Source organism: Tursiops truncatus, chromosome 1, assembly GCF_011762595.2.
Source record: "Tursiops truncatus isolate mTurTru1 chromosome 1, mTurTru1.mat.Y, whole genome shotgun sequence".
NCBI classification, from domain to species: domain Eukaryota; kingdom Metazoa; phylum Chordata; class Mammalia; order Artiodactyla; family Delphinidae; genus Tursiops; species Tursiops truncatus.
In genome coordinates, this window is record NC_047034.1 from 80173904 (window position 1) to 80194508 (window position 20605).

At 39.6% G+C, this 20605-nt stretch overlaps 1 protein-coding gene across 4 annotated transcripts in view; it reads left to right on the top strand.

Moving 5' to 3' along the window:
- Positions 1 to 20605, top strand: part of GDAP2 (ganglioside induced differentiation associated protein 2) — a 79012-nt gene that overhangs the window by 15288 nt on the left and 43119 nt on the right. The gene's annotated exons all lie outside the window — the stretch shown is intronic.

Consider the following 20605-nt stretch of genomic DNA (forward strand, 5'->3'; position numbering starts at 1 on the left):
CCTACATGCCAGTGCCTGCTGACGACAATAAAAGAAGCCCACTCAAGGCTGGCTCTGTGCGCTGGCTGCCAAGCAATAAACAAAGCCCCATGAGGGCTGGCCCTCACGTGCTGGCTGCAGGGCAAAAAAACCCTCTCAGGGCTGGCCCTTGCACACCTGCTGCCGGGTGCCAGGAAAACCCTGGCCAGGGCTGGCCCTCATGTGCCTTATGCCGGGCGCCAGAAAAGGCCCTCACTACGACCATATCTCTTGTGCCTGTGGCTGGCAGCTTCCCTGTGCATTTGGGGCTGTAAGGGCTCCCATGATCCAAGCAGTCATACCACCTCTGCACCTGGTCCTCACGGGGGCAGACCCTAGAGCTCCAAGGCAGCCTCAGGACCAGACTCCTGTGGGTGGACCACACGCAGAGGTGGGAATGAAACCAGAGCTGAACCCCCGGGACGGGGTGACTAAGGAAGATCAAAAATCCTTCCATCAGCTGTACAAGCTGCAGACTAAATCCCTGCAATCAGCTAGGTAGATCCTGCATCTAAGGAATATCTGAGTAGACAATGAGTGTTCCCACAAATGAAAATGGTCTAGCTCTGGCAGCTGTGGACGTTGGGGGCAGCACATGCAGGAATTGGGCCAGATCAGAGTCTGAGTGGTGCCCACAGGGCCCACAGAAGGTCTAGAGACCAGCCCAGAGGCAGAGGAGAGCCTCTTGGGGAGGCGGAGGTGGGCTCTAGCTCACGGCATATGCAAGGACACTTACAGCAGAGATGTCAGGGACACATAATTATTGCTATTAATTTCATTATGTTTTGATTCATTCTGTTCTTGGTTCTAGCTTTTTTTTTTTGGTTTTTTTTGGTTTTAGGTTTTTTTGTTTTGTTTTGTTTTTTTACTCTTTTGGGATCTCCATGTTTTATAACATATTTTTACTTTCTATTTTTTTTATACATTTCTGTTTTTACTTTTCTGTGTTCTTTTCCCTAATTTTTTTCCTTTTTCTTTAATAAATTTTCCTTTTTTAATGTATATATTTCTGTTTCTACTTTGCTTTTCTGTTGTCTGTGTTTTTTCCCTTTTTATTTTATTTTATTGTTATTTTTTTAATCATTTTTATAAGTTCTGTTTCCTTGCTTTATTCTTTAGTGGTCACACTGCTTTGGTTTTGTTTTTAGGTTATGTGTTTTTGTTAGTTTTAATCCTAATTGTTTGATTTCATTTTTGAGTTCTTCTGTTTGTCTGGTTGTTCTGTTTTTGTTTCTTTTATGTGTGTTTGTGTTCCTTGTTTCTCTTTTTGTTTGATTTTGTTTTTACCATTTCTCCAGGGTTTTGTTTGTCTTTTTTTTCTAAAATATACTTTCTATTTTTTTTTATATTTGTTTCTACATTGCTTTTCTGTTGTCCTGTCATCTTTCCCCTTTCTCTTTTTCTTTTTTTATATCATTTTTGTCAGTTTGTTCTGTTTCTTTGCTTCATTCTTCAGTTGGCACTCTGCTTTGGTTTTGTTTCTTGCTTTTTGTCACCTTTCTTCTTAATTGTTTGATTTCATTCTTGGGTTCTTTTGTCTGTCTGGTTGTTATCTTGCTATTTGATTTATTTGGTTCTATTTTTCTTTCTTTTGTGTGTGTGTGTGCTTCCTTGTTTCTGTTTCTGATTGTTTGATTTTAATTTATAGCATATGTCTGGGGTTTTGTTAGTTTTTTTTTTTTATCCCCTTTATTGCCGGGATGAGCGACTTGTGGGGTCTTGGTCCCTCGACCAGAAGTTGGGCCAGAGGCTCTGGATTGGGAGCACTGAGTCCAGGGTGCTGGAACACTACAGAATTCCTGGCTCCAAGGAAGATTAATCACTGAGAGATGTCACGGAAGCCTCCATCTGAATCCAAGACCCATCTCCACCCAACTGCCAGCAGCTCCCAGCTGCTCCCAGCAAACAACAAACAAGACAGGAACACAAACCCACCCATCAGCACACAGACTACCTAAACTCATACTAAACTCACAGACACCCCAAAACACACCACCTGACCTGGCCTTGCTCAACAGTGGAAAAAAGACTCAGCTCCACCCACCAGAGCGCAGGCATCAGTCCCTCCTATCAGGAAGCCTACACAAGACACTGGACCAACCTTAACCACTGGGGGCAGAGAACAGAAGCAAGAGGAACTATGATCCTGCAACCTAGGGAAAGGAGACCTCAAACACTGTAAATTAGGTAAAATGAGAACACAGAGAAATATCTTACAGGTAAAGAAGCAAGGTAAAAGCCCACAAGACCAAATAAATAAAGAGGAAATAGGCAAACTACCTGAAAAAGAATTCAGAGTAATGGTAGTAAAGATGATCCACAATCTAGAAAATAGAGAAAATACAAGAAACATTTAACAAGGACCTAGAAGAACTAAAGAGCAAACAAACAGTAATGAACAGCACAATAACTGAAATTAAAAATACTCTAGAAGGAATCAATAGCAAAATAAATGAGGCAGAAGAACAGATAAGTGAGCTGGAAGATAGAATGGTGGAGACAACTGCCACAGAGCAGATTAAGAAAAAAGAATGAACATGGAGGACAGTCTCAGAGACATCTGGGACAACATTAAGCACACCAACATTCGAATTGTAGGTGTCCCAGTAGAAAAAGAAAAAAAAGAGTCTGAGAAAATATTTGAAGAGATTAGAGTTGCAAACTTCCCCAACATAGGAAAAGAAGTAGTCAGTCAAGTCCAGGAAGCACAGAGAGTCCCATACAGGATAAACCCAAGGAGAAACATGTCAAGACACGTATTAATCAAACTAACAAAGAGGAAACCCAAAGAAAAAATATTAAAAGCATCAAGGGAAAAGCAGCAAATAACATACACGGGAATCCCCATAAGGTTAACAGCTGATCTTTCAGCAGAAACTCTACAGACCAGAAGGGAGTGGCAAGATATATTTATAGTAATGAAAGGGAAAAACCTACAGCCAAGATTACCCAGCAAGGATCTCATTCAGATTGAACAGATAAGTTAAAACCTTTACAGACAAGGAAAAGTTAAAAGAATTCAGCATCACCAAACCAGCTTTACAACAAATGCTAAAGGAACTTCTCTAGGCAGGAAATACAAGAGAAGGAAAAGTCTTAACACAAACAAACCCAAAACAATTAAGAAAATGGAAATAGGAACATACATATCAATAATTACCTTAAATGTAAATGGATTAAATGCCCCAAACAAAAGACACAGACTGGCTGAATGGATACAAAAACAAGATCCATATATATGCTGTCTACAAGAGACCCACTTCACACCTAGGGACACATAAAGACTGAAAGTGAAGTTATGGAAAAAGATATTCCGTGCAAGTGGAAGTCAAAAGAGAGCTGGAATAATACTACTCATATTAGAAAAAATAGACTTTAAAATAAAGACTACTACAAGAGACCAGGAAGGACAATGATCAAGGGATCAATCCAAGAAGATATAACAATTGTAAATATCTATGCACCCAGCATAGGAGCACCTCAATGCATAAGGCAAATGCTAACAGCCATAAAAGGGGAAATCAACAGTAACACAATAATAGTAGGTGACTTTAACACCCCACTTACACCCATGGACTCATCATCCAAACAGAAAATAAGTAAGGAAATGCAAGCTCTAAATGACACATTAGACCAGATGGACTTAATTTGATATTTATAGGACATTCCATCCAAAACCAATATAATATGCTTTCTTCTCAAGTAGACACAGAACATTCTCCAGGATAGATCACATCTTTGGTCACAAATCAAGCCTTGGTAAATTTAAGAATATTGAAATATCAAGCATCTTTTCCAACCACAATGCTGTGAGACTAGATATCAATTACAGGAAAAAAACTGTAAAAAATACAAACACATGGAGGCTAGACAATAAGCTACTAGACAACCAAGAGATCACTGAAGAAGTCAAAGAGGAAATTAAAAAATACCTAGAAACAAATGACAATGAAAACACGACGACTCAAAACCTATGGGATGCAGCAAAAGCAGTTCTAAGAGGGAAGTTTACAGCAATACAATCCTACCTCAAAAAACAAGAAAAATCTCGAATAACTTAACCTAAAGCAGTTAGAGAAAGAAGAACAAAAAAACCCCAAATTTAGCAGAAGGAGAGAAATCATACAGATCAGATCAGAAATAAATGAAAAAGAAATGAAGGAAACAGTAGCAAAGATCAATGAAACTAAAAGCTGGTTCTTTGAGAAGGTAAACAAAATTGATAAACCATTAGCCAGACTCATCAGGAGAAAAAAGGGAGAAGACTCAAATCAACAGAATTAGAAATGAAAAAGGAGAAGTAATAGTGACACTGCAGAAATACAAAGGATCATGAGAGACTACTACAATCAACTATATGCCAATAAAATGGGCAACCTGGAGGAAATGGACAAATTCTTAGAAAAGTATAACCTTCCAAGACTGATCCAGGAAGAAATAGAAACCATGAACAGACCAATCACAAGCACTAAAATTGAAACTGTGATTAAAAATCTTCCAATAAACAAAAGCCCAGGACCAGATGGTTTCACAGGTGAATTCTATCAAACATTTTGAGGAGAGCTAACATCTGTCTTTCTTAAACTCTTCCAAAATATAGCAGGGGGAGGAACACTCCCAAACTCATTCTATGAGGCTACCATCACCCTGATACCAAAACCAGACAAAGATGTCACAAAAAAAACTACAGGCCAATATCATTGATGAACATAGATGCAAAAATCTTCAACAAAATAATGGCAAACAGAATCCCGCAGCACATTAAAAGGATCATACACCATGATCAAGTGGGGTTTATCCCATGAATGGAAGGATTCTTCAGTATATGCAGATCAATCAATGTGCTACACTATATTAAAAAACTGAAGGATAAAAACCATAGGATAATCTCATTAGATGCAGAAAAAGCTTTTGACAAAATTCAACACCCATTTATGATAAAACTCTCCAGAAAGTAGGCATAGAGGGAACCTACCTCAACATAATAAAGGCCATATATGACAAACCCACAGCCAACATCATTCTCAATGGTGAAAAACTTAAAGCATTTCCTCTAGATCAGGAACAAGACAAGGTTGCCCACTCTCACCACTATTATTCAACATAGTTTTGGAAGTTTTAGAGCAATCAGAGAAGAAAAAGAAATAAAAGGAATACAAATTGGAAAAGAAGAAGTAAAACTGTCACTCTTTCCAGCTGACATGATACTATACATAGAAAATCCTAAAGATGCTACCAGGTAACTACTAGAGCTAATCAATGAATTTGGTAAAGTAGCAGGATACAAAATTAATGCACAGAAATCTCTTGCATTCCGAAGACTATAGAGACTGAGGTTCGTGATACTAGAGATGAGAAGGAGGAAGACAATATATTAATGGTGTAAAGCAATATGGTTATTATCCTAAGGATGGCAGTTGGCTGTTTGCCATTTAACTGAATACAAAGTAGGAAAATTGGGGCCTACGATACAGAATGGTGAGTAGAGGGACAAGTAAGTTGTTCCCATGATATTTGCACACACTAGACTCTTGCTGCATTAGTTGAATGAAAACACATGAATTAATGAGCAAATGTGGAATAATTTCCTAGTATTTATGGTTCTTGAACATTGGGTTATTACTGAGAGGGGTTGAAAAACTCTTTTATCTGGTGAAATGAAAAGAACAGAGATGTAATTAAAGAGGGGCCTTAAACTGTCAAAAAAAAAAATTCTTTCTCCACAAAAAAAAAAAAAAAGAAATCTCTTGCATTCCTATACACTAACAACAAAAATATCAGAAAGAGAAATCAAAGAAACACTCCCATTTACTATTGCAGCAAAAAGAATAAAATACCTAGGAATAAACCTACCTAAGGAGACAGAAGATGTGTATGCAGAAAATTATAAGACACTGATGAAAGAAATCAAAGACAATACAAACAGGTGGAAAGGTATACCATGTTCTTGGACTGGAAGAATCAACATTGTGGAAATGACTATACTACCCAAAGCAACCTACAGATTCAATGCAATCCCTATAAAATTACTAATGGCATTTTTCACAGAACTAGAACAAAAAGTTTTACAATTTGTATAGAAACACGAAAGACCCCGAATAGGCAAAGCAATCTTGAGGAAGAAAAATGGAGCTGGAGGAATCAGGCTCCCTGTTTTCAGACTATACTAAAAGGTACTCTAATCAAGACAGTAGGGTACTGGTACAAAAACAGAAATATAGATCAATGGAACAGGTTGGAAAGCCCAAAGAGAAACCCACACACATCTGGCCACCTTATCGTTGACAAAGGAGGCAAGAATATACGATGGAGAAAAGACAGCCTCTTCAATAAGTAGAGCTGAGAAAACTGGACAGCTACATGTAAAAGAATGAAATTAGAACACTTCCTAACACCATACACAAAAATAAACTCAAAGTGGATTGAAGACCTAAGTGTAAGGCCAGGCACTGTAAAACTCTTAGAGGAAAACATAGGCACAACACCCTTTGATATAAATCACAGCAAGGTTTTTTTTGACCTCCCCCAGAGTAATGGAAGTAAAATAACAAATAAATGGGACCTAAGGAAACTTAAAAGCTTTAGCACAGCAAAGGAAACCATAAACAAGATAAAAAGGCCTCAGAATGGAAGAAAATATTTGCAAACGAATCAACTGACAAAGGGTTAATCTCCAAAATATAGAAGCGGCTCATGCAGCTCAATATCAAACAAACAAACAACCCAATCCAAAAATGGGCAGAAGACCTAAATAGACATTTCTCCAAAGAGGACATACAGATTACCAACAAACACATGAAAAGATGCTCAGCATCACTAATCATTAGAGAAATGCAAATCAAAACCACAATGAGATATCACCTCACACCCGTCACAATGGCCATCATCAAAAAATCTACAAACAATAAATGCTGGAGAAGGTATGGAGAAAGGAAACCCTCTTGCACTATTGACGGGAATGTAAATTGATACAGCCACTATGGAGAACAGTATGAAGTATAGTTCTCCTTAAAAAACTAAAATAAGTACTACCATATGACCCAGCAATCCCACTACTGGGCATATACCCTGAGAAAACCATAATTCAAAAAGAGACATGTATCCCAATGTTCACTGCAGCTCTGTTTACAATAGCTAGGATATTGAAGCAACCTTTGTGTCCATCGACAGATGAATGGATAAAGAAGATGTGTCACATGTATACAATGGAATATTACTCAGCCATAAAAAGGAATGAATTGAATTATTTGTAGTGAGGTGGATGGACCTAGAGTCTGTCATACAGAGTGAAGTAACTCAGAAAAAGAAAAACAAATAGTGTATGCTAACACACATATATGGAATCTAAAAAACGGTACTGATGAACCTAGTGGCAGGACAGGAATAAAGGACCAGACGTAGAGAATGGACTTGAGGACATGGGGGGAAGGGGAAACTGGGACGAAGTGAGAGAGTTGCATTGACATATATACACTACCAAATGTAAAATGGATGGCTGTTGGGAAGCAGCTGCATGGCACAGGGAGATCAGTTCGATGCTTTGTGACGACGTAGAGGAGTGGGATAGGGAGGGTGGGAGGGAGGCTGAGGAGAGAGGGGATAGGGGATATATGTATACTTATAGCTGGTTCACTTTGTTGTGCAACAGAAACTAACACAACATTGTAAAGCAACTATACTCCAATAAAGATATTAAAAAAATAAAAATTAATTCTAAAATAACATTCCTATTAAAGGAATCATTAGTAGTTATAATTTTACAGAGGATTTTTATTGGTTCATTAAATACAAAAAAATTGATGTATGATTGCATAATAAAGTTTTTCTAATTCTAAGAAAAAAAAGGACACTGCAAGAAAAGAAAACTACAGGCCTATATCTCTGATGAATATAGATGCAAAAATTCTCAACGAAATAGTAGCAAACAATACAGCAGCACTTTAAAAGAATCACACACTGTGATCAAGTGGAATTTATCCTTGGGATGAAAGGATGGTTCAACGTACACAAGTCAATAAATGTGATACACCACATTAACGGAATGAAGAGTGAAAATTATATAATCCCCTCAATAGATGAAGAAAAAACGTTTGACAAAATTCATCACCTTTTTCTTGATAAAAATTCTAAACATGTTCAATGTAGAAGGAACATACTTCAACATATCCAGAGCAATTAGGCAAGAAAATGAAACAAAAGGCATCCAAATCAGAAAAGAAGTAAAATTATTACTGTTTGAAGGTAACATGATCTTATTTAGAGAAAATTGTAAAGACTCCACCAAAAAACTGTTAGAAGGGGCTTCCCTGGTGGCGCAGTGGTTGAGAGTCCGCCTGCTGATGCAGGGGACATGGGTTCATGCCCCGGTCCGGGAGGATCCCACATGCCGTGGAGTGGCTAGGCCCGTGAGCCATGGCCGCTGAGCCTGTGCATCCGGAGCCTGTGCTCCACAATGGGAGAGGCCACCGCAGCGAGAGGCCCGCGTACTGCAAAAAAAAAAAAAAAAACTGTTAGAACTAGTAAATCCAGTAAAGTTGCAGGATACAAAATCAACATGCAAAAATCAGTTGCATTTCTATACAGTAACAATGAACCACCTGAAAATGAAATTCTGAAAACAATCCCATTTTACAGTAGCATCAAAAAGAATAAAATTCTTACTAATAAATTTAGTGAATAGGTAAGAGATCGGTACCCTGAGAACTATAAAACATTGATGAAAGAAATTGAAGAAGACATAAGACATAAATGGAAAGATAGCCTGTGTTCATTGATTGAAAGAATATTGTTAAAATATCTGTACTACTCAAAACCATCTATAGATTCAGTGCAATCCCTATCAAAACTCCAATGGTATTTTTCACAGAAATAGATAAAAGAATCCTAAAATTTGTATGGGAGTACAGAAGACCCCAAATAGGCAAAACAATCTTGAGAAAGAGGAGCAAAGCCAGAAGCAACACATTTCCTGATTTCCAACTATACTACAAGGCTATAATAATCAGAACAGTAACAAATGCGACTACATCAAACTAAAAAGCTTCTGTACAGCACAAGAAGAGGCATTTTCCCAAATAAGACACAGATGGCCAATAGGTGCATACAAAGGTGCTCAATAAAAACCACAGTGAAGGGCTTCCCTGGCAGCACAGCGGTTGAGAGTCCACCTGCTGATGCAGGGGACACAGGTTCGTGCCCCAGTCCAGGAAGATCCCACATGCCGCAGAGCGGCTGGGCCCATAAGCCATGGCTGCTGAGCCTGCACGTCCGGAGCCTGTGCTCCACAACGGGAGAGGCCACAACAGTGAGAGGCCCACGTACCGCAAAAAAAAAAAAAAAAAAAAAAAAAACCACAGTGAAATATCACCACACACCTGTTAGAATGGCTATTATTTTAAAAATGAGATAACATGCTGTTAAGGATGTGGAGAAAAGGGAACTGTTGTGCACTCATGGTAAGTATGTGAATTGGGATAGCTGTTATGGAAAACAGTATGGAGGTTCCTCAAAAGAATTTAAATGGAATTAGTGTATTGTCCAGAAATTCCACTTCTGGGTGTAAATCCAGAGAAAATGAAATCATTATCTCAAAGAGGTATCTGCACCCCAGTGTTCATTGCAGCATTATTTATGATAGCCAAGACATGGAAACAACCTAAGTGTCCATTGATGGATGAGTGAATAAAGAAAATGTGGTGATGGTGTGTGTATGTATAAACTATGTGTGTGTACATATTATATAATATATAGTATACACAGTGGAATATTTTTCAGCCATAAAAAAGGAAATCCTGCCATTTGCAACAATATGCATGACTTTGATGGTGTTATGCCAAGTGAAATAAAGTCAAAGGCATATTGAATGATCTCATTTATATATTGAATCTGAAAAAAGCTGAAGTCATAGAAACAGAGAATAGAATTGTGGTTGACAGGGGTGGGGGAAATGACATGTTGGTCAAAGGAACAAACTTCAGGCTATAATATAAATACTAAAGTTGTACAGCTTGGTGATTATAATTAATAACACTATTACATACTTGAAGGTTGTTAAGAGAGTAGATCTGAAGTGTTCTCTCTATAAAGAAGAGTAGTTATTTGAGGTGATAGATGCGTTAACTGACCTTATTGTGGTAATCATTTCACAATACATACATATATCAAATGACCATGTTGTACACCTTAAACATGGTCATTTGATATATGTATATATTGTGAAATGGTTACCACAATAATTACACAATGTTATATGTCAGTTATGCCTCAGTAAAGCTGAGGGGAAAAGTACAGCATCAAAGTCAAGAGAGGCTGTTATTTATTCTGTCCTGTTAGGACCCCATGCTGCATAGTTTTCATCTTATTTTTGTTATTACTTTTTAAGAGTGATAAACTGGGATATACCTAAAAGAAAATGATTAGCATAGTAGACATTGTGGAAACCATATTATTTGAAGGAATAGTTTAAAGAGCTAGGATTAGCATAGAGAAAAGAAGATTTGAGGGAAATATGACTTGTTTGAGTGAATTAGGCCAAGATGTGTTTCAAGATATCCCACCTTCTGGATATATCTGATTCACCTGAGGTACCATTTAGTTTATTGCTTTATCCCTTGTATTTCCTCTAAACTGGAAGTTATATCTAATGGAATCAAGTTTGGCTAAAATATTTCATAGGTGATGTTGTGTTGTTTACTTAATATTGTCTCATATTAGAAGATACATGAAATCTGATTGACCTGTTAGTGGACCGTTATTAAGAGGCTCTCCAGATTAGAGTGATGACAGTTTGATCCTTCCATTTGTACAGTTATATTTTATCCTTTGGGGCTGAAAGGTAATCAATAAGATGGTGTTTAGGCTCTATGAGTATCTAGTTCCTCATTGTACATTCACATAATGGTTTTAGCAACAATTTATAGTCCTAAATTATAGTTTGGGTGGAAATAAAATTCTACGTTAGAAATTATTTTCCAGATTTTTGAAGGCATTGCTCCATTGTTTTCTATTTTCATTATTGCTCTTGAAAAATCTCATGTTATTACTCCTGATTCTTCATATGTTACTGGTTTCTTTTCTGGAAACTTTATGATCTCATCTTTATTTCTGATGTTTTTTAATTGAAATTTAAGTGATTTAAATAATTTAAGTGATGTGGCTTGGTCTGGTTTGGTTATTCCATGGGCTCTTTGAGTCTAGAAACTCATATCTTTCCATTATGGGAAATTTCTTGTTTTTTTTTTTTAATAATTTCCTTCCCTCTGTATTCTCTGTTCTGTCTTTTTTTTTTTTTTTTTAACATCTTTATTGGGGTATAATTACTTTACAATGGTGTGTTAGTTTCTGCTTTATAACAAAGTGAATCAGTTATACATATACATATGTTCCCATATCTCTTCCCTCTTGCGTCTCCCTCCCTCCCACCCTCCCTATCCCACCCCTCCAGGCTGTCACAGAGCACCGAGCCAATATCCCTGTGCCATGCGGCTGCTTCCCACTAGCTATCTACCTTACTACGTTTGTTAGTGTGTATATGTCCATGACTCTCTCTCGCCCCGTCACAGCTCACCCTTCCCCCTCCCCATAACCTCAAGTCCGTTCTCTAGGAGGTCTGCGTCTTTATTCCTGCCTTACCCCTAGGTTCTTCATGACATTTTTTTTTTCTTAAATTCCATATATATGTGTTAGCATACTGTATTTGTCTTTTTCTTTCTGACTTACTTCACTGTGTATGACAGACTCTAGGTCTATCCACCTCATTACAAATAGCTCAATTTCATTTCTTTTTATGGCTGAGTAATATTCCATTGTATATATGTGCCACATCTTCTTTATCCATTCATCCGATGATGGGCACTTAGGTTGTTTCCATCTCCGGGCTATTGTAAATAGAGCTGCGATGAACATTTTGGTACATGACTCTTTTTGAATTTCGGTTTTCTCAGGGTATATGCCCAGTAGTGGGATTGCTGGGTCATATGGTAGTTCTATTTGTAGTTTTTTAAGGAACCTCCATACTGTTCTCCATAGTGGCTGAACCAATTCACATTCCCACCAGCAGTGCAAGAGGGTTCCCTTTTCTCCACACCCTCTCCAGCATTTATTGTTTCTAGATTTATTGATGATGGCCATTCTGACTGGTGTGAGATGATATCTCATTGTAGTTTTGATTTGCATTTCTCTAATGATTAATGATGTTGAGCATTCTTTCATGTGTTTGTTGGCAGTCTGTATATCTTCTTTGGAGAAATGTCTATTTAGGTCTTCTGCCCATTTTTGGATTGGGTTGTTTGTTTTTTTGTTGTTGAGCTGCATGAGCTGCTTGTAAATTTTGGAGATTAATCCTTTGTCAGTTGCTTCATTTGCAAATATTTTCTCCCATTCTGAGGGTTGTCTTTTGGTCTTGTTTATGGTTTCCTTTGCTGTGCAAAAGCTTTGAAGTTTCATTAGGTCCCATTTGTTTATTTTTGTTTTTATTTCCATTACTCTAGGGGGTGGGTCAGAAAGAATCTTGCTGTGATTTATGTCATAGAGTGTTCTGCCTATGTTTTCCTCTAATAGTTTGATAGTTTCTGGCCTTATATTTAGGTCTTTAATCCATTTTGAGCTTATTTTTGTGTATGGTGTTAGGGAGTGTTCTAATTTCATTCTTTTACATGTACCTGTCCAGTTTTCCCAGCACCATTTATTGAAGAGGCTGTCCTTTTTCCACTGTACATTCCTGCCACCTTTATCAAAGATAAGGTGTCCATATGTGCATGGGTTTATCTCTGGGCTTTCTATCCTGTTCCATTGATCTATCTTTCTGTTTTTGTGCCAGTACCATACTGTCTTGATAACTGTAGCTTTGTAGTATAGTCTGAAGTCAGGGAGCCTGATTCCTCCAGTTCCTTTTTTTGTTCTCAAGATTGCTTTGGCTATTCGGGGTCTTTTGTGTTTCCATACAAATTGCGAAATTTTTTGTTCTAGTTCTGTGAAAAATGCCAGTGGTAGTTTGATAGGGATTGCATTGAATCTATAGATTGCTTTGGGTAGTAGAGTCATTTTCACAATGTTGATTCTTCCAATCCAAGAACATGGTATATGTCTCCATCTATTTGTATCATCTTTAATTTCTTTCATCAGTGTCTTATAGTTTTCTGCATACAGGTCTTTTGTCTCCTTAGGTAGGTTTATTCCTAGATATTTTATTCTTTTTGTTGCAATGGTAAATGGGAGTGTTTTCTTGATTTCACTTTCAGATTTTTCATCATTAGTATATAGGAATGCCAGAGATTTCTGTGCATTAATTTTGTATCCTGCTACTTTACCAAATTCATTGATTAGCTCTAGTAGTTTTCTGGTAGCATCTTTAGGATTCTCTATGTATAGGATCATGTCATCTGCAAACAGTGACAGCTTTACTTCTTCTTTTCCGATTTGGATTCCTTTTATTTCCTTCTCTTCTCTGATTGCTGTGGCTAAAACTTCCAAAACTATGTTGAATAAGAGTGGTGAGAGTGGGCACCCTTGTCTTGTTCCTGATCTTAGTGGAAATGCTTTCAGTTTTTCACCATTGAGGATGATGTTTGCTGTGGGCTTGTCGTATATGGCCTTTATTATGTTGAGGAAAGTTCCCTCTATGCCTACTTTCTGCAGGGTTTTTATCATAAATGGGTGTTGAATTTTGTCAAAAGCTTTCTCTGCATCTATTGAGATGATCATATGGTTTTTCTCCTTCAGTTTGTTAATATGGTTTATCACATTGATAGATTTGCGTATATTGAAGAATCCTTGCATTCCTGGAACAAACCCCACCTGATCATGGTGTATGATCCTTTTAATGTGCTGTTGGATTCTGTTTGCTAGTATTTTGTTGAGGATTTTTGCATCTATGTTCATCAGTGATATTGGTCTGTAGTTTTCTTTCTTTGTGACATCCTTGCCTGGTTTTGGTATCAAGGTGATGGTGGCCTCGTAGAATGAGTTTGGGAGTGTTCCTCCCTCTGCTATATTTTGGAAGAGTTTGTGAAGGATAGGAGTTAGCTCTTCTCTAAATGTTTGATAGAATTCGCCTGTGAAGCCATCTGGTCCTGGGCTTTTCTTTGTTGGAAGATTTTTAATCACAGTTTCAATTTCAGTGCTTGTGATTGGTCTGTTCATATTTTCTATTTCTTCCTGATTCAGTCTTGGCAGGTTGTGCATTTCTAAGAATTTGTCCATTTCTTCCAGATTGTCCATTTTATTGGCATAGAGTTGCTTGTAGTAATCTCTCATGATCTCTTTTATTTCTGCAGTGTCAGTTGTTACCTCTCCTTTTTCATTTCTAATTCTATTGATTTGAGTCTTCTCCCTTTTTTTCTTGATAAGTCTGGCTAGTGGTTTATCTATTTTGTTTATCTTCTCAAAGAACCAGCTTTTAGTTTCATTGATCTTTGCTATTGTTTCCTTCATTTCTTTTTCATTTATTTCTGATCTGATTTTTATGATTTCTTTCCTTCTGCTAGCTTTGGGGTTTTTTTGTTCTTCTTTCTCTAATTGCTTGAGGTGCAAGGTTAGGTTGTTTATTCTAGATGTTTCCTGCTTCTTAAGGTGGGCTTGTATTGCTATAAACTTCCCCCTTAGAACTGCTTTTGCTGCATCCCACAGGTTTTGGGTCGTTGTGTCTCCATTGTCATTTGTTTCTAGGTATTTTTTGATTTCCTCTTTGATTTCTTCAGTGATCACTTCATTATTAAGTAGTGTATTGTTTAGCCTCCATGTGTTTGTATTTTTTACAGATCTTTTCCTGTAATTGATATCTAGTCTCATGGCGTTGTGGTCAGAAAAGATACTTGATACAATTTCAATTTTCTTAAATTTGTCAAGGCTTGATTTGTGACCCAAGATATGATCTATCCTGGAGAATGTTCCGTGAGCACTTGAGAAAAATGTGTATTCTGTTGTTTTTGGATGGAGTGTCCTATAAATATCAATTAAGTCCATCTTGTTTAATGTATCATTTAAAGCTTGTGTTTCCTTATTTATTTTCATTTTGGATGATCTGTCCATGGGTGAAAGTGGGGTGTTTAAGTCCCCTACTATGAATGTGTTACTGTCAATTTCCCCTTTTATGGCTGTTAGTATTTGCCTTATGTATTGAGGTGCTCCTATGTTGGGTGCATAAATATTTACAATTGTTATATCTTCTTCTTGGATCGATCCCTTGATCATTATGTAGTGTCCTTCTTTGTCTCTTTTAATAGTCCTTATTTTAAAGTCTATTTTGTCTGATATGAGAATTGCTACTCCAGCTTTCTTTTGATTTCCATTTGCATGGAATATCTTTTTCCATCCCCTTACTTTTAGTCTGTATGTGTCTCTAGGTCTGAAGTGGGTCTCTTGTAGACAGCACATGTAAGGGTCTTGTTTTTGTATCCATTCAGCTAATCTGTGTCTTTTGGTGGGAGCATTTAGTCCATTTACATTTAAGGTAATTATCGATATGTATGTTCCTATTCCCATTTTCTATATTGTTTTGGGTTCGTTATTATAGGTCTTTTCCTTCTCTTGTGTTTCTTGCCTAGAGAAGATCCTTTAGCATTTGTTGTAAAGCTGGTTTGGTGGTGCTGAACTCTCTCAGCTTTTGCTTGTCTGTAAAGGTTTTAATTTCTCCATCAAATCTGAATGAGATCCTTGCTGGGTAGAGTAGTCTTGGTTGCAGGTTTTTCTCCTTCATCACTTTCAGTATGTCCTGCCACTCCCTTCTGGCTTGTAGGGTTTCTGCTGAAAGATCAGCTGTTAACCTTATGGGGATTCCCTTATGTGTTATTTGTTGTTTTTCCCTTGCTGCTTTTAATATGCTTTCTTTGTATTTAATTTTTGACAGTTTGATTAATATGTGTCTTGGCGTATTTCTCCTTGGATTTATCCTGTATGGGACTCTCTGTGCTTCCTGGACTTGATTAACTATTTCCTTTCCCATATTAGGGAAGTTTTCAACTATAATCTCTTCAAATATTTTCTCAGTCCCTTTCTTTTTCTCTTCTTCTTCTGGAACCCCTATAATTCGAATGTTGGTGCGTTTAATGTTGTCCCAGAGGTCTCTGAGACTGTCCTCAGTTCTTTTCATTCTTTTTTCTTTATTCTGCTCTGCAGTAGTTATTTCCACTATTTTATCTTCCAGGTCACTTATCCGTTCTTCTGCCTCAGTTATTCTGCTATTGATCCCATCTAGAGTATTTTTAATTTCATTTATTGTGTTGCTCATCGTTGCTTGTTTCATCTTTAGTTCTTCTAGGTCCTTGTTAACTGATTCTTGCATTTTGTCCATTCTATTGTCCATTCTATCTCCAAGATTTCGGATCAACCTTACTATCATTATTCTGAATTCTTTTTCAGGTAGACTGCCTATTTCCTCTTCATTTGTTAGGTCTGGTGCATTTTTATCTTGCTCCTTTATCTGCTGTGTGTTTTTCTGTTTTCTCATTTTGCTTATCTTACTGTGTTTGGGGTCTCCTTTTTGCAGGCTGCAGGTTCGTAGTTCCTCCTGTTTTTGATGTCTGTCTCCAGTGGCTAAGGTTGGTTCAGTGGGTTGTGTAGGCTTCCTGGTGGAGGGGACTAGTGCCTGTGTTGTGGTGGAAGAGGCTGGATCTTGTCTCTCTAGTGGGCAGGTTCACGTCTGGTGGTGTGTTTTGGGGTGTCTGTGGCCTTATTATGATTTTAGGCAGCCTCTCTGCTAATGGGTGGGGTTGTGTTCCTGTTTTGCTAGTTGTTTGGCACAGGTTGTCCAGCACTGTGGCTTGCTGGTCGTTGAGTGAAGCTGGGTGCTGGTGTTAAGATGGAGGTCTCTGGGAGATTTTCGCCGTTTGATATTATCTGGAGCTGGGAGGTCTCTTGTGAACCAGTGTCTTGAAGTTGGCTCTCCTACCTCAGAGGCAGAGCCCTGCCTCCTGGCTGGAGCACCAAGAGCCTTTCATCCACACGGCTCAGAATAAAAGGGAGAAAAAGTAGAGGGAATTAGTAGACGTATGAGGAAAGAAAGAAGGAAAGGAGGGAAGGAAGGAGGGAAGGAAGGAAGGAAGGAAGGAAGAAAGAAAGAAAGAAGCAAAGAAGGAAAGAAGGCAAGAAGGAATGAAAGGAGGGAGGGAGGGAGGGAGGAAGGAAGGAGGGAAAGAAGGAAAAACGAAAAGAAAGAAGATACAGTAAAAATAAAATAAAGTATAATAAAGTTATTGAATTAAAAAATTCTTAATTAGAAAAAAAAAAAGGACGGATAGAACCTTAGGACAAATGTTGGAAGCAAAGCTGTACAGACAAAGTCTTACACAGAAGCGTACACATACACCCTCACAAAAAGAGGTAAAGGGGGAAAAATCATAAATCTTGCTGTCAGAGACCACCTCCTCAATTTGGGATGATTCGTTGTCTAAAGGAGGGAAGAAAGGAGGGAAGGAAGGAGGGAAGGAAGGAAGAAAGAAAGAAGCAAGGAAGGAAAGAAGGCAAGAAGGAACGAAAGGAGGGAGGGAGGAAGGAAGAAAGGAGGGAAAGAAGGGAAAACAGAAAGAAGATACAGTAAAAATAAAATAGAGTATAATAAAGTTATTGAATTAAAAAATTCTTAATTAGAAAAAAAAAAGGGACGGATAGAACCTTAGGACAAATGTTGGAAGCAAAGCTATACAGACAAAGTCTTACACAGAAGCGTACACATACACCCTCACAAAAAGAGGTAAAGGGGGAAAAATCATAAATCTTGCTGTCAGAGACCACCTCCTCAATTTGGGATGATTCGTTGTCTAAAGGAGGGAAGGAAGGAAGGAAAGAAAGAAAGAAAGAAAGGACGAAGGTAAAGTATAATAACGTTCTTAAAATTAAAATTGATTATTAAGAAAAAAAATTTTAAGAAAAAACCATGGACGGATAGAACCTAGGACAAATGGTGGAAGCAAGACTATACAGACAAGATCTCACACAGAAGCATACACATACACATTCACAAAAAGAGGAATAGGGAGAAAAATCATAGATCTTGCTCCCAAAGTCCACCTCCTTAATTTGGGATGATTGGCTGTCTATTCATGTATTCCACAGATGCAGGGTACATCAAGTTGATTGTGGAGCTTTAATCCGCTGCTTCTGAGGCTGCTGGGAGAGATTTCCCTTTCTCTTCTTTGTTCTCACAGCTCACAGGGGCTCAGCTTTGGATTTGGCCCTGCCTCTGCGTGTAGGTCGCTGGAGGGCGTCTGTTTTTTGCTCAGACAGGACGGGGTTAAAGGAGCCGCTGATTCGGGGGTTCTGGCGTACGGAGGCCGGCGGCGGGGAGGGAGGGGCACGGAATGCGGGGCGGGCCTGCGGCGGCAAAGTCCGGCGTGACTCTGCACCAGCCCGAGGCCCGCCGTGCGCTCTCCCGGAAAAGTCGTCCCCGGATCCCGGGAACCCGGCAGTGGCGGGCTGCACAGGCTCCGCGGAAGAGGGGAGTGGAGAGCGACCTGCGCTCGCACACAGGCCCCTTGGTGGCGGCAGCAGCAGCCCCAACGTCTCCCGCCCGCCTTGGGGTCCGCGCCTCCAGCCGCGGCTTGCGCCCGTCTCTGGAGTCAGCGCCCTCAGCCGCGGCTCGCGCCCGTCTCTGGGGTCCGCGCCCTCAGCCGCGGCTCGCGCCCGTCTCTGGGGTCCGCGCTTTCAGCCGCGGCTCGCGCCCGTCTCTGGGGTTCGCGCTTTTAGCCGCGGCTCGCGCCCGTCTCTGGAGTTCCTTTAAGCAGCGTTCTTAAACCCCTCTCCTCACGCACCAGGCAACAAAGAGGGAAGAAAAAGTCTCTTGCCTCTTCGGCAGGTGCAGGCTTTTCCCCGGACTCCCTCCCGGCTAGCTGTGGTGCACTAACCCCTTCAGGCTATGTTCAAGCCGCCAACCCCAGTCCTCTCCCTGCGCTCGGTCCGAAACCGAAACCCTAGCCTCAGAGCCTCAGCTCGCAGCCCCGCCCGTCCCGGCGGGTGAGCAGACAAGCCTCTCGGGCTGGTGAGTGCCGGTCGGCACCGATCCTCTGTGCGGGATTCTCCCCGCTTTGCCCTCCGCACCCGTTGCTGTGCACTCCTCCGCGGCTTCGAAGCTCCCCCCTCCGCCTCCCGTAGTCTCCGCCCGCGAAGGGGCTTCCTAGTGTGTGGAAACTTTTCCTCCTTCACAGCTCCCTCCCACTGGTGCAGGTGCCGTCCCTATTCTTTTGTCTCTGTTTATTCTTTTTTCCTTTTGCCCTACCCAGGTACGTGGGGAGTTTCTTGCCTTTTGGGAGGTCTGAGGTCTTCTGCCAGCCTTCAGTAGGTGTTCTGCAGGAGTTGTTCCACGTGTAGATGTATTTCTGGTGTATCTGTGGAGAGGAAGGTGATCTCCGCGTCTTACTCTTCCGCCATCTTCCCTTACTCTCTGTTCTGTCTTTGAAGAAACTTAATTGGATGCTGTACCTCCCATTTCATCCTCCAGGTTTTATATCTGTTACCTCTTATTTTCCATCTGTTTATTTTCTGGAAGGTTTCCTCAACTTTAGCTTTAACCCATCTATGGAACTTTTTATTTCTGCTGTCATATTTTTCACTTGGCTATAACAATTAGATAAGTGCTTTTTCCTCTTCTCTGAATATTCTGTTTTTCATAACATTCTGGTTATGTTTCAGACATACTATGTCTTCTCTCACCTCTCTGAGAGTATTAATTATAGTGTTGGGAGTTTTTTGGCTTGTTATTTAAGTTTCCTTCCCTAAATTGCCTATTTTTTTTTAGCATTTGTGCCCCCCACACACACCCCATTTCTGAGAGGCTTTCCCCACACTCCTCGAGTGTTAGCATATTCAAGGGAGAGGAATTGAGAAGGTACTGGGAAGCTCTGTGTGCATGGGCTTGGTGGATCTTGAAGCAGATGATGAGCAGGAGCCCTGCTGTTTCATTGGGAGAACATCCCTCATTTATCAGAATCTGTAGGTCCTTTGGTTTGAGCCTCTTAGTCTCCTGGAAGGGAATCTTTCAGGGGTATAATCATGGATGTCTGTTTTGGAAGCCAGTTAGGAGCAGAGATCTAGAGCCATTACTGTTGAGTATAACAGTTTAATCAAATCCCCTCTTTTCAGCTGTGCCTGGGGTTCTTAGAGTCCAGAAGCTCTAGTGCAGCATCTCCCAAGAATAAGCCTTCCTGTTGCTGTGGTGGTAAAGGAATCATCGCCTTGCTGTGCTGGCGGGGGGAGGGGTTGTTGCAGATTTGAATGTTTTTATGCAAACTTTTAACTCAGCCTCCTCTTTGTAGTCTCACTTCACATCATAGCCTTCAGAAGTTCTTAGGACCTCCAATTTCTGAGCCTTTTTAGTGTTCTGTAGTAATAACAACAACAATAATAGCTAATGCATGAATGCACTTTGCATATATTAACTCATTTAATCCTGTGAAGTAAGTACTACTAGTATCCCCCTTATATAGGAAATTGAGGCATGGAGAGGCCAAGCGCTTGTCCAAAGGGTCACAGCAGGAACATGGTGGATTCAGGATTTGAATCAAAGCAGTCTGTCTTCAATCCAACACTGCCTTTCAGAACAGACCAGCTTGCTTCATGTTGGTCACCCCATTTCTGCAAGCAGTTATGTTTCTCTGCT